Source organism: Myotis myotis, unplaced genomic scaffold (assembly GCF_014108235.1).
Source record: "Myotis myotis isolate mMyoMyo1 unplaced genomic scaffold, mMyoMyo1.p scaffold_m19_p_13, whole genome shotgun sequence".
In the NCBI taxonomy this organism is placed as follows: domain Eukaryota; kingdom Metazoa; phylum Chordata; class Mammalia; order Chiroptera; family Vespertilionidae; genus Myotis; species Myotis myotis.
The window spans coordinates 58,576,562-58,601,121 of NW_023416317.1; the positions used below are offsets into that span (position 1 = coordinate 58,576,562).

At 44.9% G+C, this 24,560-nt stretch overlaps 1 long non-coding RNA gene across 1 annotated transcript; it reads left to right on the plus strand.

Annotated features, from left to right (window-relative positions):
• Positions 1-6,159: 6,159 nt before the first annotated feature.
• LOC118668677 lies at positions 6,160-21,859 on the plus strand. The gene is made up of 3 exons (XR_004971702.1): positions 6,160-6,284; positions 19,982-20,148; positions 21,401-21,859. It is a non-coding gene; the product is annotated as an uncharacterized LOC118668677 (long non-coding RNA).
• The last annotated feature ends 2,701 nt before the right edge of the window (positions 21,860-24,560 follow it).

Below are 24,560 nucleotides of genomic sequence, written 5' to 3' on the forward strand. Positions count from 1 at the left end.
AGAAACCATGCAGGCCAGAAGGGAGTGTCAAGAAATATTCAAAGTGATGAATAGCAAGAACCTACAAGCAAGATTGCTCTACCCAGCAAAGCTGTCATGTAGAATTGAAGGTCAGATAAAGAGCTTCACAGACAAGAAAAAGCTAAAGGAGTTCATCACCACCAAACCAGGATTATATGAAATGCTGAAGGGTATTCTTTAAGAAGAGGAAGAAGAAAAAGGTAAAGATAAAAATTATGAACAACAAATATATATCTATCAAGAAGTGAATCTAAAAATTAAGTGAATAAAAAAATGCGATGAACAGAATAAACTGGTGAATATAATAGAAGCAGGGGCATGGAAAGGGAGTGGACTGACAATTCTCAGGGGGAAGGGGGTGTGAAGAGATGGGACAAGAATCTCACACCTATGGACGAGGACAGTGGCGGAGGGGTAAGGGCATGGGGTGGGGTGGCAACCAGGTGGAGGGGAGCTATGGGAGGAAAAAAGAGGAACTTCTGTAATAATCTGAACAAGAAAGATTTATTTTTTAAAAATATGAAAAGACATATTCAGGAAAAAAGGTGAATTACTCTTGAATTATGCATATGGTCTGTAAATATATGGTATTTGTATGAGACATATACATTTTTGTATTATGTGCTCCATATGGCATTATAAGAATGTAATATTTTATTGGCCTAAAAAATGAAATAGATGTAAATCAAACAAAATCTTGTAGCCTGTACAAATATTTAATACAGTATTTTAATGTTAATTGATATCTTACCCAGTTTTTACAAAATTTATGTCATAATAGTTAATTAATGTTACTTCACAATCTTTCCAAAGTTTAAATTTTAAGAAACATTATAATTGCCCAAAACATGACTACTTTATTCCAATGGGCCCTGAAATACCTCAAAAATTTAATCTCTATCTTTATGAAAAAAGTTTTAAAAGTCATTAGGACTAGTCCTGGTTGGTTTGGCACAGTGGATAGAGCTTTGGCCAGCCGAATGAAGGGTCCCAAGTTCGATTCTGGTCAAAGGCATATACCTGGGTTGCAGGCTCAATTCCAGTCAAAGGCATATACCTGGGTTGCAGGCTCGATCCCCAGCCCTGGTTAGGGAGCATGCAGGAGGCAACCAATCAATGTGTCTCTCTCACATTGATGTTTCTCTCTTTCTTTGAAACATCAATGTTCCCCTTCTGCTCTGAAAAATAATGAAAAAATATCCTCAAGTGAGGATTAACAACAAAAACGAAGTAATTAAACCTTTTTAACATACCTGAAATCTACATATATAAAAGGCTAAGTGACCATCCCACCACCTGACTGGTAGCTATGACACGCAATGACGACCAGGGGACAGACGCTCCGACCAGTAGCTATGACATGCAATGACAACCAGGGGGCAGATGCTCAATGCAGGAGCTGCCAAGCTGCGGTGACTTGGCAGCAGCGGTTCTGTGATACACCCCAGAACCAGAGAGGAGGGAGCCGGATTCCAGGGTGCATCACCTGAGAACGGCCCTCTCGCAATCCACGACCCCTTGGGGGATGTTGGAGAGCCAATTTCAGCCTGATCCCTGCAGGCCAGGCTGAGGGACCCCACCTGCCAGAGGGACCCTGCTCACTCTGCAGATGCCCTTTGAGCCGAGGTGCCACACTAGGTGCGGCCAGCTGGGGAGGGACCACGGGAGTTTGGCTCCAGGGGGTGTCTAGCCCATCTCGCCCAATCCTGCCCTGTGGTCACCTTCTAATTAATTTCCTTTCAATGCTTTGGGCATGAGTTACATAATAAAGCAATAATAATATTAATGACAAAAATACTAATGTCTGTGTTCTATTCGTATACATTTATTTATATTAAAATGGATGTTGTAAAAATTTCAACCTGCACTAAGAAAACAAATTGCAAAATATTCAAAGGCAAATTAAAACAGGGAACTCCCAATGGTAGCACGTGTCCTGTCAGTACATTAAGCAGCCAGGAGTAATGGTTCCCTGTGAGGCTTTTTGGCAGTAATACTCCTGGTCTCTGTGGTCCACACATTGGAAGGTTATGAATGGTTTCTAATGCTCAATATGCACTTTTGATAATCCACTGTCAATGTTTTAAAACATATATATTAATGGAAGTTATATATTCAAGCTGAAAAAATGGACTTTATATTATTGTCTATGTCATTGTACAATAATCATTAAAAAGCAAAGTTCTTATCAATTACTTCATTAACAAATTTATAACCATGCTATAAATTTTGTTTGGCATTTATAGAATCATTGTTTCAAATAAATTACATCCTATATAATAAAAGGCTAATATGAAAATTGACGGAATGATGGAATGACTGGTTGCTATGATGGCACTGACCACCAGAGGGCAGACACTTATGTAGGGTGGGGTCCCCTTTCTCCACGTCCCTCATAGAGAGAGAGAGACGTGAACTGGTTCTGTTAAGTAGAGGTGCTCAGAATTTGAGAAATGAAAGAGACAGGACATAAAAATAGAATAAGCTGGGACTGGATGTGGCATCTGCCCTCTGATCAAGGGACAGACAGACAGACAGACATGCAGCACCGACAGTAAATTTTATATAATATATATATATATATATATATATATATATATATATATATATTCAAAGTAACAGGAAGTTACATCACATCTGGGTGGGCCTTGAGTTCCTGGGAACATAATAGGATCCACCCCCTTTAGCACCTGGTGGGAAGGCTCAGACTGAGTGGTGTCCTGGCCTCTTGACTAGGACCGCCCCCAGGGCGTGGCTCTGATGCGGGAAGTGCCACGTGCCCTGGAGGAGTGGTGGGCCCAGGTGAGGCCGCTCAGGGCTCAGGCTTGGCTCCCTTTGTTGCTGCGACTGTTATTTCTCAGGCAGCAGCCACAGCCACCCACCCCTCCGTCTGTCCTGTGTCTTGTGTGCTGAGCCTTTTGTGTGTCACATTCCCCAGAGTAAGTGAACGTTCTCCTGAAAATGATGTTTTAGCTGTAAGCACGTGGCCCTGTGACTCGTATTGTGGCTGTGATCCCAGGTCTGGGTTTTTCTAGGGTTTTGCTGTCTATTCCCCAACGTCTCTGAAGACAGTGAAGATGAAAGGGGGAAATTGTATGATATTTTAATCTTGGAAGTTTGCAAAGACTGCAGATTTAGATTCTGGGTGTCAAACTTTTCTTGACCGCTCCAAAGGTGTGAGGAAAGAGGAGCACAGCTTTTGCACGTTGCATGTTGCTATGAAACTGTTCATTAACTTAAGAAGTAACCTTTAGTTCTCCCCCATTTGTTCCTAAGCTATGTCCATGTGGACACCTGGTTTTAGGAAGGGAATGTAGGTCTGAAGGCTGCCAACGGGAGCTGTGGAGCACCCCCGCTGTCCATGTGCTACTAGTTGTTTTTTTATTTTTAGGAATTGGCTAACCTGCCAAGTGTGCTGCACTTTTTCTAAAGATCACCCCGCTTCACCATGTCCTAAAACGTTTCTATTCCAAACACCTAAGTGCTTTCTGTATTTGTGGCAACGTACCCTTCAAATCACACAGGACGCCTCAAGAAGCTGAATGAAGGAGCCACATTTATTTCAAAGCCTGGAGTATGAGGGGGCAATGCTCTGCAAATCTCGCAGTGCCCTCTTGGCCAAAACATCAGGCTGATATGGGCAAATATCAGAGAGGTATTGATGACATCTCGAGGTTTGGAATGAGGAACCGGTTTTGCAAAAAGCAGTTTGTTACAGAAGCTTAGATTGAGTAAGTTAGTTAGAAAGAGTAATTACAGTTTTGTGTCTTGGGACCACTGAGTCAACAGAAACACATTATCTGGATCCACTGAGTAATTGTGCTGTCCTGTTGTCCAGGTGCAGAGGAATGTGTTTTAAAGACCAGTGAGGTGACTATCAATGTGGGCATTCAAACCACAATCAATGGAGCATTGAATCGAATGGGGTAACTTATATAAGTTCAGGAAATCAAAGTAACTTTTCTATTATTTTAGCAAGCAAATAATTACAAATCAGCAGGGTTAAAATACTAAACAGCCATTTTTAGCCAAGCATGGTTGCTACCATGCTTCCCGTTCATTGTCATGTAACTTAATGGAGCAGCATGGAAGTTTCAGTGAATGATCTGAAATCATGTTTTCTGAAAGAGGTGGTTTTGGGACCCGGAGAAACAGTAGGTGACAGGTATATGGCAGCCAGTGTGAGTTTTTCCCAACTGGAGAGGCGGGGTGGGCACTCCTGAGCCTTTGCCGTGGGACGACTTGTCAGGAGCGTGTGGTGCAGGCTGAAGAGCAGCCTTGTGGAGCGCAGCAGGTCCCTGTGAGTGTCCCTAGCGGCGCAGTCCCCTTCCAGTCTCTGTGGAAGGAGAGCCAAGGCGCTGTGGCTCGTTGTCCCGGAAATGAATGCTGAAGGTAGGAACCAGGCATGTGCCCGTCCCGGCATGGTCACTGGTTAGAGTGTCTGGCTGCCTCTGGAAGGTTCCCGCGGGTGATTGGCAGCGAAGGGCCTGTTTGTGGGATTGGGGTTTGCTCCCCTGTGAGTGCAGGAGGCAGCCATCCTGGACGTCTCTCCGTGCGGTGGATGTTTCTATGTGCGTTTTGTGTGTTTCATCTCTCCCACGATTTCTGAAAGATCAAAGAAAAAAATGTCCTTGTGTGAGGATTAACCCCCTCCCCAAAGAAAAGGGGGTCCGTGCGTGGATTATATAATTTCTAGAAAGAAGGCCCCGAGAGTTGTTGTTGAAAAGAAAAAATCCTGTCCATGTTGTAGCCAGGGTCTGTTCCATTCCAGGAAGGGACCCAAAGCTTAGGAGTCCCCTCTGTGCTTACTTGTGGCATTGCGCATGGACGGGCCTATTTTGATAGGAGCCATTTTGTGCTCCACAATTTCCCAGAGTTTTTATTGTCTTTCGAGTGAGAAGAGAGCAGGTTGGAGGAGCCAAGAGGAAAGGACGCTGCGTGTGAGAGCATTGGTGCGGCGAAGCGATCCTCTGCTGCCCTCTTGTGGCCATTGCAGGAAAACACACTGTGCTTCTGCTTTTGGCACTGAAATGTCAGGTCCCAGCCAATGTCTCCCGAAAAAAGGCAAAAAAGAAATGGCAGAAAATCTTGGAGGCTGTCCAGGGCGGCCGTGATTCCGTGGCTGAATGGAGTGAAGTGACAGGTGTCGATTTGTGAGCTGTTTCTGCCCAGGCCTGCAGAGGGAGGCGTTAGAGCTGCAGTGGCCTGGTGAGCCGGTGCGTTTGAGGATGTGAGCTCCTCCTCCCCTGTAGGTGGGCATTGTTGAGTCATTTCCCAGTAGGCCACGATTGTGGAGCCTCCAGTCCGTCCTTGGAGTCTTTGGGGTCTGGCGAGAACATGTTATTCCCGCCATGGTCATCGAGAGGCGTCCATGGTTGATGGAGGCCGGTGTGATTGAGGCAGCCATGTCCTAGGGGATGGCCGTGATCGAAGGAGCAGGCAGGCCGCCTGGAGGCCGCCATTGTTTCCGCAGTTAGGTATTTAGTACCGGGGAGGCAAGGCTGTCCATGTTGAGTCCGTCCACACCGTGGAGACCGCCACTTTCCGGGCAGTCAGTACCGGGGAGGCTGATATTGTTTCCGGTGGAGCTAGACGCAGTCAGTTTTTGTAATGGGAACGTGTTAGTACCAGGAGAAAAAGATTGTGTTGAATGGCTTGTTGCAGAAACAATGCTTTTATTTTGGTAGGAAGTTATTTTTATTATTTTAGAAAGGAAGAGAGGGAGGGAGGGAGGGAGGGAGGGAGGGAGGGAGGGAGAAATATCCGTGCTGAGAGAGAATCCTTGATGATAGAGAATTCCCTGAAGTCACTGTTCTGGCTGTGGGCTGTGTACCCCCTGCAGCGCTGCGAAGGGGCGTCCTGGAGACGGGTGCACTGAGGTTCCCTGTGAGGCGACTCTCTGACCATGTCCAAGCTGCTGATTTTGTGCCCTTTTGAAAGAAAGCAGAGAGTGTTGGTTAGCTGTTGGAGAGAGCCGTCGTGGACTGGTGGAGGTGGTTGTGAGTTGTGACAGCCCTGTGTCGGGTGCTGTGCAGGCGTGTGAGGCTCCCCCGGACAGTGTGTGTTGTGTGGTTTGGGTTCCTTCCCACTGTTTGTGGTGCAGGCTGCCATGGAAATGTTTGTTGCTTCTTTTTTTCAGGCCAAGTCATTTATGGAAGGTGGAAGTCCCCGTTTGGCCATCCATGCGAGGTTGTTGTTCTTTGGAGCTTCCCTGTGCGGTGACTCAGTGTGTCCTTGGGTGGATGTCTTTATGCTGTGAACAGGTAAGAAGGTGTTATGCTTCAGAACGCCGAGAGTCGGTTCAAGTGACATGAGGTGCAGAGAGCAGGAGCGTTTGGTTAGATGGCAATGTACTTTGTAGAAGAGTTGAGCGTCATGCTATGTTTTTTTAAAATATATTTTTATTGATTTTTACAGAGAGGAAGGGAAAGGGACAGAGAGTTAGAAACATCGATGAGAGAGAAACATCGATCAGCTGCCTCCTGCACACCCCTTTCTGGGGATGTGCCCGCAACCAAGGTACATGCCCTTGACCGGAATCGAACCTGGGACCCTTCAGTCCACAGGCTGACGCTCTAGCCACTGAGCCAAACCAGTTAGGGCGAGCGTCATGCTATGTGTGGAAGGATTTTACCAAACGAGCAACGGAAAGAGTGAAAGGTGAGCCCATGACGATGTGTTTTGTCTTTTTCTGAGAAAGGCTGTATCATGTAGTGTTGTTGAGTGATTCCAATACTGTATACGTGTTTGTTGATGTGCATGTGTCCAATGTCGACCCGCTAAAGCACTGCCCTTCCCTTTTTGTTGGTGAAAAGGAAGAGGTAGGTGTTCATGTTGGATGGCCCAGAGCAGGAGGATTAGATGGCGGTTTGTTTAGAGTCTGTGCCGCTCGTGCCTTGCGTGCGGTACCGAATCGGATCCTGTGTGTGGAGTGTTGTAGGGGATGGAGAGGGTGGGGCACGGAGGACCCTGTCGTCCCCCCAAGTTTTGCCATATGCAGTGAAAGTCGGGAATCCTGGAAGTTGGCTTTGTGTTTGTTGAGTTGGGACAGCTAGATAGGATTCGTGTGTGTGTGTGTGTGTGTGTGTGTGTGTGTGTGATGTTTCATGTGTTGGCAAGCAATTTAGTATTTGTAGAGAAGAACGGAATGTTATGCTTGGATCCGTTAGGTTCCTCTGTGTTGAGCTGGTTCATGAGGAAGATGGTGTCCTTTTTGATCTTTGATGAGTGTGGTCCAGCCTAAGAGTGTGCCGTCCACCTCCTGGATGAGAGTGGGTTCCTTCACTGCTGGAAGCTCCTGCGTTCATGTCTGTTAGCCATAGGCGGTGTTTTCTGTCCTTTGTTGCCTGGGTCGTGACAGAGCAAAGCAGTTATCTGTTATATGTAGTATGCATTTGTATTGTACATACATTTTATTTTAGAAAATGATATTTCTGCTATAAAGTTGGCTTCCTAAGTGTAATTAAATGATCATGTAAAAAACTTCATAAGTGTGAATGTTTTACTTGGCAAATGTTTGGAAACTTGGTAAGTATTACTGTGTATCGCTTGCCAATGAACTGTTGGGGGTCATGTGTTGTCACCAAAGCAGAATCTGTGCTCAATTACTGGCTCCCTTCTAAGACATAGCCTGCATGGTTTTACCTTAATTCTATGTTATGAACCATTAGGCAGAAGCTAGAAGTTGACTTGTACTGATGCAACACCTCCCCCTTGCTGTCATGATGGAAACAGGCCCGATGCTCAAAGCAACCTTAGAACACCAGCAATGTAAAGCTTGTCATCACCTTAGCATGTAATCTACCCAGCCAGGGCCCATTCTCTTTCTAGTAAACAGGTCATCCAAATAGCAATACACAGCCCAGCGAGTGAGCCTCAACGATTGAGTGTTGACCTATGAACCAAGAAGTCACATTGATTCCTGGTAAGGGTACACACATCACATCACCTGATTGATTTTTTGTCTCTCGCATCAATGTTTCTCTTTGTCTCCCTGTCCCTCTCTGTCTCAGATCGCTAACAACAGATCTGCTTATATAAAAACCATGGGTGGTGTTCATCATGACCACAACTTCTGCGACCAAGCAGAAGGAAGTCAGTCCTGCAGGGGTTGTCTTGGCAACCGCTGTACCCTCCCCCAAGCTGTTTCCCAGAGCTGTTTCCTGTGAGGGCAGGGTTTGAGGCAGGAACCCACCCTGGGAGCGTGGAGGCATATCTTTCGAAAGTGTGCCGTGCCAGCACGGCCTGGGGTGAACTTGAGTGGGGGCGGCTGAAAGACTTAGAAAAGACAGACAAGAGAATGAAAGCTGGGTCTCAGTGGGACGCTGCTTCCCTGAGAGACAGCGACCACGGCCACAGCCATGCCTTTATTTTATACCAGATGCTACGAGGCAAAGTAAGGGCGTGACCAAGATGTTTACAACATTCTCCTGGGTTTCAATCCTACTCAACTACATGCACCTGAACTCTATCAAGCCTACATCACTCAGGCACTGGGGACACGTGTTCAGACCATAGGTTCGAGCTTACAACTACAGCTGTTGGCTATAATTGTGCTGGGAGGGCCCTGCCCTCCAAGCTGAGACTTGCATGTGGCAACGAGAAGACTGTGTCCTCTCATCAGTCCAAGGCTTGAACCTGTCCAAAACACTGTAGTGGCTCCCCACAATAAAGTCTTAATTGTTTCTTTGTTACTAATGTTGTGGCCCCACCTCATAACAAAGAAACAATTTCTGGAGGATGAGGCCCAGAAATCAGGATTTTAAAAAGATTCCCAGGTGATTCTAATATGCAGACAAGGTTGAGAACCACTGCTATAGATAATATTAAAAATATATCTAAACGTGCAATTCTTTGTACAAAAAATGAGCATGTTTAAAAATTAAATGAAGAAAATTTGGATATACTCGATGGAGATTTTCACACATATTTGAGTGATGATTCCATTGATTCCACAGAGGATGCTGAAAAGGAAAATTTTCCCATTGAATTTCTTAATAGTATTACTCCTTCGGGAATGCCATGTCATAAATTAAAATTGAAAGTGGGTGAAATCATCATGCTATTGAGAAATCTCAATAGTAAATGGGGTCTTTGTAATGGCACCAGATTTATTATCAAAAGATTATGACCTAACATTATCAAAGCTGAAGTATTAACAGATCTGTAGAGGGAGAGGCTGTTGTGATTCCAAGAATTAATTTGTCCCCATCTGTCACTGGCCTCCCATTTAAATTGATTCAAGGACGGTTTCCCATGATGCCAGCATTTGTGATGACTATTAATAAATCACAAGGACAAACTCTAGACAAAGTAAGCATATTCCTACCTGAACCCGTTTTCGCACATGGTCAGTTATATGTTGCTTTCTCTCGAGTTTAAAGAGCATGTGATGTTACAGTTAAAGTTGTAAGTACTTCATCACAAGGGAAATTAGTCAAGCACTCTGAAAATGCTTTCACTCTTAATGTGGTGTACAGGGAGATATTAGAATAAGTTTAATCACTTTAACAGTCATTGTTTGCATCACTGTTGTTTTTCTATCATGTTTTTGTTGTTTTCATATCATGTTTTTGTTTTTATACCATGTTTTTGTCGTTTTTATATCATGCCTGTGTTGTTGCTATCTCCTTTTGTTACTGTTTATTTATTAATAAATTTATATATGATTTTCATATACATTTTACTAATTTCCTTTCATCTCTCACACTTCTATTATAGAGAAAGGGAAAATAGCAATATTAAAATATCTCTGCTAATTAATTCCCTTTATTAAAAAAATGTATTTTATTGACTTTTTATGGAGAGGAAAGGAGAGGGACAGAGAGCCAGAAACATCGATGAGAAACATCGATGAGCTGCCTCCTGCACACTTCCCACTGGGGATGTGTCCACAACCAAGGTACATGCCCTTGACTGGAACCGAACCTGGGACCCTTGAGTCTGCAGGCTGACGTTCTATCCACTGAGCAAAACCGGTTAGGACAATTAATTTCATTTTAATGTGCACGAATTTTGTGCACTGGGCTACTAGTTATATAAATAAAAACCATTTGAGAAATTCACAGCCCTTTTTTTAAAAAATATTTTTATTGATTTGAGAGAGGAAGGAAGAGGGAGAGAGAGATAGAAACATCCATGATGAGAGAGAATCATGGATCGGCTGCCTCCTGCATGCCCCCTACTGGGGATTGAGCCCACAACCCAGGCATGTGCCCTTGACTAGAATCAAACCCTGGACCCTTCAGTGTACAGGTACATTTGCTTTGCAAAAGGTGAATTTGCTTAGCAAAAGATAAATTTTGTTTTGAAATGGTGAATTTGAAGTGGAAAAGTTGAATTTGCTTTGCAAAAGATGAATTTTCCCCTAACTGATTTGGCTCAGTGAATAGAGCATCCGACTGCATACTGAAGTGTCCCAGGTTTGATTTTGGGCAAGGGCACATGCCTGGGTTGCAGGCTTGATCCTCAGTTGTGGGCTTGCAGGAGGCAGCCAATCCATGATTCTCTATCTCTCTCTCCCTCTCCGAAATCAATAAAATTTTTTAAAAAAATACTTAAAAAAAGATGATTTTGCTTTGCAAGAGGTGAATTTTGTTTGATTGTATTTCAGCAGCATGAAAATGAGTCACCCCTTCCAGGATCTTAGTAAATTTCAATAGTGCTTCATATTTTTTCAAGTTACTTCTGTGACATTAGGTTATTATTACTAAGTACTTTTTTCTCCTAGTACATTAGTTGTAAACACATTTTTTGGGGGGGGAACATAAGATTCTAGTTAACAGTTTGGTGTTGAAACACAGTAGTTTCAAAACGTGTTCTTGTAACTCAAAGGGTTCTGCTTGGTCCCTGTGTCGGTCTCTTTCAGAATGAAAGATAAAAGAAACTGTAGAAATGTGCCAAGACCAAGCAGCCTGCTGTCAGTCAATTCCTGCTCAAAAATAATCCTCTGCTGCCCTCCTGTGGCCATTTAAAGAATAATACGTTGTGCCTCTGGCCATGGTCCTGAAATTCCAGCTAAGGCCCTGTGAACACAACCAAAAATTCTACCCACAAAAGAAAAACAAAAAACAAACAAACAAAAAAACCAACCCACAAAATCACCGAGGCTGTCCATGGCGGCAGTCATCCCGTCCCTGGATGGACCGAAGTCACGGCTCCTGGGTCTGCACCTCTTCCCACCCCAGCTTTGCAAAGGGAGGCCCTGGAGACTGCTGCACTGAGGTTCCCTTTAAGGTGACCTACCACCCTGCCAATATGTTCCTTGATTCCTCTTTTAACTAGAGAGTAGTGAGTGTATGTTTGGAAAGCCGATGCTCTAACCAGTGAGCCACACCAGCTACGTGTTCTATTCAGTTTTAAAAATCTAAATCGGAGTGTGGTTCATGGGTCAGAGTTCAAGGCTGGGGCTGAGGCTAGGGCTGTGGTTGGGGTTAGGGTTTCCAGGTGAGGATGAGTGTTAGGAGGCAGGGTCGAGGTCATGGCCAGGGTCAGAGGTGGAAATGGTGAATTTTCTTTGGAAATGGATAATTTGCCTGAATGTATTTCAGCAGCATCAAATGAGTCGCCCTTTCCAGGATCCTAGTCAATTCCAATATTGGTTCATATTTTTTCAAGTTACTGCAGTAACATTAGGTTATTAAGACTGAGAGCTTTTTTCCTCTAGTAAATTAGTTGTAAACACACTTATTCCTGAATAAAAGATCCTAGTTAATACTTTGGTTTTGAAACAAAGTGGTTTTGAACCGTGTTCTTGTAACTCAAGGGGTTCTGCTCAATACCTATGCCTGTCTCTTTCAGAATGAAAGATAAAATAATCCTGTAGAAATGTGCTAAGACCAAGCATCTCAGATTTTGTGATTTATCAGAATGTAATCATAGAGCAGACTTACACTCTGAGTTCATAGGATAAACGGTTATATTTCTTCTTCAAGTAAGTTACTGGTTATACTGTACAGGTCTATGAATTTCTATATTTATTATGCTAGCCCTTAAAGGATGCTGTCAGCCCATTCCTGCACAAAAATAATCCTCTGGTGCCCTCCTGTGGCCATCCAAAGAATAACAACTTGTGTCTCTGTCCATGGTGCTGCAATTCCAGGCAAAGCCCTGTGAACACTACCAAAAAATCTACCCAGAAAAAAACACCCACCAAATCATTGAAGCTGTTCAGGGCGGCAATCATTCTGTAGTCACAGCCCTGTGTTTTTCACCTCTTCCTGCCCCAGCTCTGCAAAGGGAGGCCCCTTTAGACTGCTGCACTGAGGTTCCCCTTATGGTGACCCACCCACCCTACCTCATATGTTCGTTGGTGCTGTTTTTAACTAGAGTGGTGAGTGTATGCTTGTCAAGCAAATGCTCTAACCAGTGAACAACACCAGTTACGGATTCTATTCAATTTTAAAAATATAAATTTGAGCTTGGTCAAGGGTTATAGTTCAAAGCTAGGGCTGGGGCTAGGGCTGGGTTCGGTGTTAGGGTTTTAGGGTGAGGGATCATGGTCAGGGTTGGGGTTGGGGTCAGGGTCAGAAGTGGAAAAGGTGAATTTGCTGTGGAAATGGAGGATTTGCTTTGCAAAAGTTGAATTAGCTTTGCAAAAGGGGAATTTCCTCTGCAAAAGGTGTATTTGCTTTGGAAAAGGTGAATTTTAACTGTAAAAGGTGAATTTGTTTTGGAAATGGTGAATTGGCTAGCAAAAGATGAATTTGGGTGGCAAAATGTGAATTTGTTTGATAGTATTTCAGAAGCATCCAAATGAGTCGCCCTTTTCAGGATTCTAGTAAATTCCAATATTGCTTCCTATTTTTCCAAGTTACTTCAGTGACATTAAGGTCATTATTCCTGAGTATTTTCTTCACCTAGTGAATTAGTTGTAAAGACATTTTTTTCTGAATAAAAAATTCTAGTTAGGGGAGGTTGAGGGTTAATGGGGGGGGGGGATGAGGACACATTTGTAATACCTTAACTAATAATAATAATAATAAAAAATTCTAGTTAATAGTTTGGTGCCTTAGCACAGTGGGTTTGAAACGTGTTCTTGTAACTTTCAGAATGAAAGATGAAATAGTCCTGTAGAAATGTGGTAAGAACAAGGATTCCTTATTTTGCGATTTATGAGAATGTAATCCTAGAGCAGACTTATACTCTTGTTTTATAGGATAAACGTTCTTATTTCTCCTTCAAGTAAGTTACTGCTTATACTGTCCACGTCTATGCATCTATGTACTTATTACACAAACCTCAAAGGATGCTGTTGGCCAATTCCTGTGCAAAAACGATCCTCTGCTGCCCTCTTGTAGCCATTCAAGGAATAACACCTTGTGCTTCTGTCCGTGGTGCTGAAACCCCAGCTAATGCCCTGTGAACACGACGGAAAAATTATACCCAGAAAAAAAACAAAAAACAAAAACTACACACACAAAATCATCGAGCCTGTATAGGGCTGAAAACATTCCGTCCCTGGATGGACTGAAGTCATGGGTCTGGCTTTTGCACCTCTTACCGTCCCAGCCCCGCAAAGGGAGGCCTTGGCTGCTGCACTGACATGGTGAACCTGTGCGTTCACGCTGTCATTCCGGAACGTAGAGACTGCCATTATTGAGGCATCCAGTACCTTGTAGGCCGCCATTTTTGATGCAGCCAGAAACCTAGAGTCCGCTATGATTGCGGCATTCCGTACCCTGGAGGCCGCCATTACTATGTCAGCACATGCCCTGGATGCCACCATTCCTGAAGCAGGTAGTCCGTACAGCAAGGTGTGCAGCATCGCGAGACCCAGCAACCTAGCGAGAGTCTGCTATTACTGAGGCATTCGGTACCCTGGAGTTCGCCATTACTAAGTCTGTTCGTACAGCGGTGTCTCCGCGATTGAGCTTGCCCATACAAGGCAGGTGGCGTTTACAGAGACAGCCTGCAGGCTGCAGTGGCATATACTGAGGCAGCGAGTTCCCTGTAGGCCGCCGTCCGTGTGACCTGGAGTCCGCTTTTTTTTTTAAATTTATTTTTAATTTTTTTTTTTATTGCTTAAAGTATTACAAAGGGTATTACATATGTGTCCTTTCCCCCCCCCCCCGCCCTTGACAGTCCCCTAGCCTCCCCTATCCCCCAGTGTCTTATGTCCATTGGTTATGCTTATATGCATGCATACAAGTCCTTTGGTTGATCTCTTACCCCCCTCCCTCCTGCCCCCCAACCCTCCCCGGCCTTCCTGGTGCAGTTTGACAATCTGTTTGAGGCAGCTCTGCCTCTGTATCTATTATTGTTCAAAAGTTTATAATGGTCTCTATTATCCATGAATGGGTGAGATCATGTGGTATTTTTCCTTCATTGACTGGCTTATTTCACTTAGCATAATGCTCTCCAGTTCCATCCATGATGTTGCAAATGGTAAGAGTACCTTCCTTTTTACAGCAGCATAGTATTCCATTGTGTAGATGTACCACAGTTTTCTAATCCATTCATCTACTGATGGGCACTTAGGCTGTTTCCAGATCTTAGCTATGGTGAATTGTGCTGCTATGAACATATATAGGTGCATATATCCTTTCTGATTGGTGTTTCTGGTTTCTTGGGATATATTCCTAGAAGTGGGATCACAGGGTCAAATGGGAGTTCCATTTTCAGTTTTTTGAGGAAACTCCATACTGTCTTCCATAGTGGCTGCACCAGTCTGCATTCCCACCAGCAGTGCACAAGTGTTCCTTCTTCTCCACATCCTCTCCAGCACTTGTCGTTTGTTGATTTGTTGATGATAGCCAGTCTGACAGGTGTGAGGTGGTACCTCATTGTTGTTTTGATTTGCATCTCTTGGATGATTAGTGACTTTGAGCATGTTTTCATATGTCTCTTGGCTTTCTGAATGTCCTCTTTTGAAAGGTGTCTATTTAGGTCCTTTGCCCATTTTTTGATTGGATTGTTTATCTTCCTTTTGTTAAGTTGTATGAGTTCCCTATAAATTTTGGAGATTAGGCCCTTATCAGATATGACATTGGCAAATATGTTTTCCCACACAGTGGGTTTTCTCGTTGTTTTGTTGATGGTTTCTTTTGCTGTGCAGAAGCTTTTTATTTTGATGTAGTCCCATTTGTTCATTTTCTCTTTAGTTTCCATTGCCCTAGGAGCTGTATCAGTGAAGAAATTGCTTCGGCATATGTCTGAGATTTTGTTGCCTTTGGCTTCTTCTAGAATTTTTATGGTTTCCTGTCGTCCATTTGAGTCCTTTAACCATTTTGAGTTTATTTTTGTGTATGGTGTAAGTTGGTGGTCTAGTTTCATTTTCTTGCATATATCTGTCCAATTTTCCCAACACCATTTATTGAAGAGACTATCTTGGCTCCATTGTATGTTCTTGCTGGAGTCCGCTTTGAGTGCGACATTCCATCTGGTGGCGGCTGCCATTAGTGAGGCAGGCTGGGGCCCGGAAGCCGCCATTGCTGAGGCCGGAAGTCCGTACAGCGAGGGTGTAAAGTTCCAAGAGACCAGGCGACCTAGCGAGAGTGTGCCGCGACATAGGCGCTGCGTACGCTGGAGTTCGCCATTACTGAGTCCGTCCGTCCGGAGGTGCCTCCGGGACCGAGGCTGCCCGTACGGCGCAGGTGGCGTTTACTGAGGCGGCCAGCAGGCTGCAGCGGCGTATACTGAGGCAGCGAATTCCCTGTAGGCCGCCGTCCGTGTGACCTGCAGTCTGCTTTGAGTGCGACATTCTGTACGGTGGCGGCCGCCATTAGTGAGGCAGGAAGTCTGTACAGCGAGGGTGTAAAGTTCCGCGAGACCAGGCGACGTCTCGAGAGTGCGCCCTTACGTTGGCGGTGTGTTCGCTGGAGCCCGCCGTTCCTGAGGCAGGAAGTTTGTACAGCGCGGTCATAAAGTCTCAGGAGTGCAGGCGACCTCGGGGGAGTTGGCCCTTGTGGAGGCATTCATTGCTCTCGAGGCCGCTTGTACTGCCTGTCCTCCGTGAACGATGCAGCGAGGATGGGACAGGTCGCCTTTACTGAGCTCACTGGTTGCTAGCTATCAGGTTACTGGCTACTGGTTCCTAGTTACCGGTGTACTGGTAACCAGTGCACTAGGTTAAGGTTGATCACTTACTAGTTTCTAGGTCACTAATTAGCAGGTACTGGTTGCCAGGTAACTAGGTTCAGACGGTTCCTAGTTGCCAGTTAGTAGGTTACTAGGTACTGATTTTCTACTTATGAGCTACTAGGTTGCTTGATAGTATTTACTAGGCTAATGGTTATTGGTTCGTATGTTCCTGGTTACCAGTTTCCCGGTGACTGTTTACCAGTTGTTTCGGTGAAGTATTCCATGTCTGCACGTCTATACTTATGACACAAACCTTTCAAGAAGCTGTCAGGCAATTCCTTTGGAAAAAGTATCCTCTGCTGCCCTCTAGCGGCCTTTTAAAGAATAACACCTTCATCTTCTGTCCGTGGTGCTGAAATGTTAGCTAATGTTGTTTGAATTTGATGAAGACTTGTACCCCAAAAACCACAACCAGCCCTGACCGGTTGACTGAGTGGCTAGAGCATCGGTCTGCGGCCTGAAGGGTCCCCATTTCGATTCCAGTGTACCTTGGTTGCGGGCCCATCCCCAGTAGGGGTTGTGCAGGAGGCAGCTGATCGATGTTTCTCTCTCATCGATGTTTCTCTGTCTATCCCTCTCCCTTCCTTTGTGTAAAAAAATAATCAATAAAAATTGTTTTTAAGAAAATGCAAACAAACCAAGAAAGAAAGACCACAGAAAACCGTTGGAAAGCATCGATGCTGTCCAGGGTGCCATTATTTTTTTCCCTGGATCGACTGAAGTCAGGGGTCTGGATTTTGCACCCCTTCCGGTCCCATCCCTGGAAAGGGAGGCCTTGGCTGCTGCAGTGACACAGGGAAGCTGTGCGTTCACTAATTCAGTCCGTAACCTAGAGGCTGCCATTATTGAAGCAGTCAGTTCTGGGGAGGCCGCCTTTCACAAGGCAGCCAGTTTTGGACAGGTCACCTTTCCTGAGGCATCCAGTCAGCCGGAGGCCGTTGTGATTGCGGCAGCCAGTCCCTTGGATGACCCCATTATGGAGGCAGCCAGACCGTGCAGCGAGGTGCAGGGGTATCGGGAGAAGGTGTTATTCCCGCTAGACTCAGCGGCCTCTCAGCCAGTCCCCTTGCGGCTGCACTGATGGATGCAATGAGTAGCCTAGAGGTGGGCATTCCTGAGGCAGTCCTTCCCCTGTAGGCTGCTATTACTGATGCCATCAGTAGCAGGGAGGCTGTGATTGTTGATGGCACCTCCAGATGCAGGGTTCTCATGTGAATGTGTTCTTACCACGAGAAAAAAATTCAATGTAAAGGTTTTTGTAGACACATCAGTGAGTTTTTTAAAACTATTTTTTATTGATTTCAGAGATGAAGGGAGAGGGAGGGAGAGAAATGGAAACATTAATTATGAGAGAGAATCATGGATCAGCTGCCTCCTGTCCCCCACCCCCCCCGGGGATCGAGCCCACAAGCAGGGCATGTGCCCTGATTGGGAATCGAACCAGGGACCTTTCATTTCTTAGGCCGTCGCTCTACCCACTGAGCAACAGCGGTCAGGGCTACAGTGTGTTCTTTAGAAATGTTTATTTGTCCTATTTCAGAAAGGAAGAGAGAAGCATGAATGATGAGTGATCACCGTAGATTGGCTGCCTTCCTTGTGCAAGAAGAAAGAGTGACATGTGTTGTCATCTGCTAAGCGGAAGGAATAGGCCCTGGCCAGTGTTGCTCGCTGGTTAGACATTCGGATGCCCAGGGAAGTGTTGCTGGTGGCATTCCTGGTCCAGAGCACATACCTGGGATGCATGTTTCATCGCCTGCCCCTGTCCGTGCTCCTGTGGGAGCCAAAGATGCATGTGTCTGTTGCATACTCATGTTTGCTTGTTTGTTTTCTGTTTCTCTCTCCTCCCGCTCCCTCCCTTCCATGCTCTCTAAGAAAATGAATGGTGAAACATGTCCTCTGTAAAGAATTAAGCAAAACATACACACGAAAAAAATACAAAGCAGGAAAAGATTTGGAGGGTGTTAAAAGCACCATATCCGCCAAGAAAGGCAGTATGATGAGCAGAGCATTCAGCTCTGCTGTTTTTCCACGTGATGTGTGTTAGGTCGGAGAGAGCCCAGGATCGGATACATGCAGACATGACAAGATAATGGACTTCCCCTGGAATTTCTCACAGATCAAGGTGCCAGAGAATTCCTTAGCTCATGTCCCCGCCCCTCACCCAACTGCAGTATAAAAAAAGCGCCCCCCTTCCTGTTGGCGTGAATCCACGTGCCCTGTCCTTGGGGTACGTGGGTCTCCCGGGGACGCAGAATAAACCTTTTCCTTTCCTTTTCTGATTCACTGGACTCTATTTCTTGCGCCGCCTCCTGAGCCATCTAACCTAACAATGTGTGTATAAGATAAAAATAAAATGTTCGAGTGTCCCTCCCTCAGCTGCCAAGTTCCTGACACAACAGGAAGAGGCCACTTTAGCAGGGTCCTTGCAGGGTCTCCCAAGCCACCGTGTCAGGGCGAGGCTCTCAGGGGTGAGGCCCGGAGGAGCAGGGGAAAGTGAGGTGTGAAGGAGGTGGGAAATGGACAGAGGAGGGTCGTGCAGGTGTTCCTGTCTGCTGCGTTGTGTCACTGCTCCCAGAGTCCCCCCCCACTAAGAAGATTCGAGCAGACTGAGCTGGTGTCGGTGACCGAGGGACACACAGACCTAGGGTCAGACAGAGCGAGGGCCAGACACACCATGGAAGCTGCAGTGGCCAGGAGAGGTGATATCCGGGAATGTGTGGCCACTGTGCTGGTTCCTTGTATCCATGGGCCTGGTGAGGTTGTCCCCCTCGGGCGCTGTGGGCTTTCTTGTTTTGCATGTGAATGCAGGGCTTCCTTGTCTTTTTTTTTTGTAAGTGTTGACCTTTGCAGGGTATTTGCATTTTTTTGTGTTATGCAAATGCGAGTGTTGGTGTTCCCTTGTGTGATGGAGATGCGAGCGCCCCGGCTTGGTTGTGTTGTGGCCATGTCCCTCGTCCCAGTGTGTGCCCCTGTGCTTTTTCCATGGAGCCGAATGGTCCCAAATGCATAAGCCTGCCTGCATCCCCCCGAAATGGTTGCTTGAGTGTGACCACATGGCAGCTCAGCTGGTGCTAAGGAAAAAGGTGTCTTGCCATTTGTCATGTACCCTGAGTCCAGTGGACCCCCTGTCCATTGTGCTGTGCATTTTTTTGCTCCCCCACAGCCCAGCATGTTTTGAGTGAGGCCAGCAGTCCCCCATGTTCCGAGGAGCTGGTTTTGTGGAGGGTTGGTTTGTCGGTGGGCCATGGAATTGTGTGATGTGTGAGGTGGCAAAGGCTCGGTGTGTGAGTGTTTGAGAAAAGGATGGGATTCCCAGGTGAAGCATGTGAAGGGTCCTCCTGGCATGGTGGGGGGTGAGGTCCGTCAGCCATGTGAGGAGGGAGGGTCGGTGGCCCCACCAACACTCGCATTTGCATAACACCGTCCCCCACTCTGTGCCTCTGTGCCTGTGCAGGCTTGAGTTTGTGAGCCCACATGTGCCGAGGTGTTTGAGTATGTTGGGTGAGTCCCTGTGATGGGGTGTGGGAAACTGATATAGGGTTGAGCCTTGGACTGACCTGCTGGCAAAGTCACAAACAAGTCCCAGCTTAGAGGGCTCAGTCCTCTTAGCATAATTAGGCTTGACCTTATAACACTCCCCAGATCTTACCTGGGAAGCTAATGGGCTGAGGGAAGTGCACATGATCAAAACAGGTGAAACTCACAAGAACTGTAACTATGGTAACCACTGCATTGTTTACCTCAGACTATAAAAGGTCGGTGCAGACTGAGCACGGGTGGAAGTCCTTCCTCTTGAGTTGGACTTACCTGCCTGGTCCCCCAATATTTCCAAATTATCTCTTGTCTTTTCTATTTCATTTGTGTGCGGCTCCTCTTCCAGATATTGAACCCTGAACCACGCAGGACGTGGAAGGAAACATTTACGACATCTGGCGCCCGAGGGGGACTCTGGAAGTGAAGGTTTTGCTAGAGCGAAAAAACGAAGTTTCACTGGCAAAAGTGAGGAACGAAGAATTCACCGTAAAGGTAGGAAAAGTCACCATAAAGGTGAGGGGTTATTTCACCGCACACAAACGGCCACAATCAGCTACAGTAGTCCGGAGCTGTAGGTGGTGTGGGAATGTTTTCTCAACCAGGCTAACGGGGCAGGATTCGGCTTTAAAAAAGTAGATTTGGCTTTTAAAAAGTAAGAAACTGTAATCTCATAAAATTTTTGCTTTATATAACCCTTGGTTTCTTGAAAAAGGTACGTTAGATCTTAAGTGCTTGCCAAAAAGTTAGAACTTGAAAAAAGGTCAGCAGCAGGGAAAAACTTGCCTCCAAACTGTTTTTCCTTGTGAAACACGGTACTTAATTTGCTAGAGCCTTTGAGAGAGACCAAGGAGGATAAATCTCCTCCCCCTTGCACCCGCCACTCCTTAAGAGGAGCAGAAAGAAAAGAAAAAATAGGAGGAATAGCCTTCATGGCTCCCTCCACCTCCATGTCCTAATTAATTCTCTGTTAATAGAATCACCTGTGCAAAAATGCCAGATTATAAAGAAATTGGAATATTTAAAAGGTACTCTTTTAAGTCAGGCTGAAAAATAGAGCGCCATGGTCATCTTAATGTGGTTTCTTTTTCAAATTAAAATCTTAATTTATATTTGGAATCTAAAATCTGTAATAAGAAATGAAACCCTCCTGCCGAATCCACCTCAGGTGTGGAGAGATTCAAAGGTGGCAGGAGAGAGCAGAGCTATTGGCTCGCCCGCAAAAAAGACTAGCTTTATTACATCAGGCAAAAAAGATTATCAAGGAAGGCCCCACTTGCATGTTACATCTATCTCAAGGGCCTAACACAGGAGTCAACCCTAGAGGTTTGCTAAGGGACCATATCTGGCAAATGGATGTGACACATTATACTCCTTTTGCCGTCTTGGGAATTCCAAGAATTATTAAAACTGATAATGGACCTGCTCATACAAGTTGTCAATTCCAGGAATTTTGTAAAAGGTGGAAAATTCAGCACATTACAGGAATACCATATAATTCCTAAAGACAGGCCATTATTGAACGACAGCATCAGCGGCTAAAATCCCAACTTGAAAAACAACAAGGAGGGATGGTGGAGAAATCACCTATGGGTAGGTTGCACCAAGCCTTAATCACTTTAAATTTTTTCACTTGTGATGCTGATGGAAAGACACCTATGGAGCTACATTGGTGTCAGAATAAAACAAAAGAAAGTGGTCTAGTTAAATGGAAGGATCCCGAATCTGGTTTATGGAAGGAACCTGACCCATTATTAACCTTTGGCAGAGGGTATGCTTGTATATTCCCAGAGAATTTTTCAAAACCCGTGTGGATTCCTGCTAGAAATATTAAACTGCAACAGGGATCCAAGAGAGAAACTACACAGACTAATGAGGACCTTGCATCTGAAGCCACACCATGCAGTTGCAGACAATCCACTACCTCAGCCACAGAGAGCAGCGACTCCAAGCAGTCTACTGAAGCTGAGCAGCAGGAGGAGGACAAGCTGGACAACAAACAGCCTGGAGACCACCCGAGGCATGGTAAAGAAGATGGTACAGACGCCTGACGTCTGAGAACATCTTTCCTGCCATGCCAGTGGTAATCATCTGTACGGTAATATTACCTAGGGAAACTCCCCCCAAAGCATGTGGGGAATTGAAAAATTTTACAAAATTTAAAAATGCGTCTGGGATTTTTGTGCATGTGTAAAGAGAAAAGCTGGCTTAAAACTAATGTGCGCATCGTCTGATTTTGGACATTTAGATAGAGTTTTGAGCTGGAATCTCTTTGCAAATGTACGAAATAAAACCCAAGACTGATTATTTCCTAAGAAAAACAACGAATTAGACTGAGGGAAGAAATGCAGGCTGGTTCTAGCAACAAGATTGGTATTTTTCCATAATAAAGTGATTTCCAAAGTAAATGCCTTAAAACAATAAATGGATTTGAATCTCAGGAATTATTGAAATATATTAATTATGAAGGTTCAGTGGCCCAGGGAGAAACTAGCTTAGCTCTTTGACATTTAAATGGACCAGGTTAGACCAGGGGAAAACAGTTTTTTCCTGAGGCTGCGATCGCATGGCCAATTTTGAAATTTCCCGCTGGCAAGCAACTGGCAGGAAATAATGTAGCTCTTGACTTTCCCCAGAGAAAAAATCATGGTCATTTTAAAGTCAAGGGCTGGGCCAGGCCTGTTTGCCAGCCTTAAGCGTGGTTTTCCAGAGCCACTGGGAACTTGGGACCTTGATGTTTACGGAATCAAATGATAAAAACTTATACCTAGATATTTTGAAGTGAAATAGTATGAGGATGCTGATTAGAAATTACTCTGCAAGAAAATAATAGAAAGGGGTTTTTCCTTTAAACATCTGGAGGACTGTAATTAAATGTACTAGGTTTAATATAGAAAGGTAAATAAATCGGGTTTTTGCTTTCCTGAATATAGCTAGAGTAAAGTTACTGAAAGACTAATTGAAGAAATTTAATTAATGTCATTTCCAGTCTAAAATTGAATTGCCATCGCCTAGAGCAACGAATATCCTTACATGTTATTGTTCTACAAGGTCATCAATGATTTTTGATATTTCACAACAGTATATTGTACATTATCCCAAACAAACTTACAAACTAATTCTTTGAATGTTTGGAAGGACATGAAATGATTTAATCCTTTCCATTGTGTGGAAGGCCCCCTGGGAAGGCACTGGAGCATTCTGTACTGACCTCTCTCGCCCTTTTTGCCAAGAGGGTCCCTCTTCTTACAATCCAATTGCCCACAGCTGTTGCCTGAGCTCTCTGTTCATGCTGAGGTTGAAGCCTCATGATGGCTGGTACCATGGATCTGTCTCTCGCCCAACGGCATGAGCTGGGCCCTCTCTGGAGAAGAAACCTGGGTTCCCCATGATCAATGCTGGGGCCCCGCCAGCAGGCGAGGGGATCCAAAGGCAGTTGCTGGGCATGGAGGCCACAGGGGCATAGGCTACCAAGGAGACAGAACTGAACCTCACATCACCCTGCTTGGCCCCGGAGGATGGCTGGTTAGTCAATGACGGGTAAGACCCCTCTGGGAGGGGCGACCTAAGACAGGCACAGTCGCAGAGGGGCCACCAGGAGAGAACTTGGGGGTCAACAGAGGTGGGGCACAGATCCTCACAACCCCAACTATGCAGGGGCTTGAACACTCGCCCCTTCTGAGGGAGGTCTCCTGCCCCCATGGCTGCTGCGCTTCCCATGCCCAGCTCAGATCGGGACCCAGATAACAGAAAGAGACTTGGCCCAGCTGAGATTGGTACCCAGAAAACAGAGACTTGGCTAACAACAGCTACCCTATATCTAAATCCAGACTAACACCAGGAATGCTCAGGGCCTCCTCAAGGATGCAAAATAATCTTTTCCATTAATATTTACAGTGTAACCTAAGATTGTTGTTAGAGTATTAATTTTGACAGTAATGGAAATAAGTAGTATTAACCAAAATTTTCATTTCATGGTAAAATTGCTTAACATGCAATGAACTTAAAGCAGTCATATTTTTGTGCAAAAAATTAAAAATTATCTAGACTGCATTATAAAAATTTTCCAAAAGCCTCCTAATAATTAAATAAAAAAAAGGGGGGGATAGTAGAAAAATACCATGTAAGGAAAAATATCCTGTAACTAATTTACATCTGGAAATTTTTTTTTCATCTATAATGCTAACAGCAAGACACCCATAAAAAACATACATGGTGTCAAAATAAGCCAAAGGAAAATAATTTGGGAAAATATAAAAAGGACCCCAAGTTAAATTCCCTTTATTAACCTTCGGTTGAGAATAGGTTTGTATATTTTCAGAAAACAACTTCAAGAGCATGTGGATTCCTGCAACAGAGAGGAATTCTCAGGAATTCTCCAGCCATGAAGACAAGAGGAAAAACAATCCAGGGACGGAAGACGCTGAAGACGCTTTGCCATGCTAGCAGTCAGCAACTGTGCGTCACTGCAGGTTGCCCAGGATCAAACCAGAGAAGTTCGGACCTGCATTGTCATCATTTGTCCACCATCCAGAACTGAAATATCATTGCTGACATGTACACATAAGGAACTGTCGGACATTGAAACTTGGACTCAGAACTGTTGGACATTGAAATTGGGATTTGAACATTCTTTGTTCTTAAAATGTTATGTTTAAGTTTTAAAATGTTTGGGTTATGGATTGGCATTGTTTTGTTATTGTTTTAATAGCCAGAGTTTTGTTCTTGATGTTTAAGTTTTATTTTCATTATATTAGCTAATAATAATAATAAAAAAAAGGGTGCCGAAACCGGTTTGGCTCAGTGGATAGAGTGTCGGCCTGCGGACTGAAGGGTCCCGGGTTCGATTCCGGTCAAGGGCATGTACCTGGGTTGTGGGCACTTCCCCAGTGGGGGATGTGCAGGAGGCGGCTGATCGATGTTTCTCT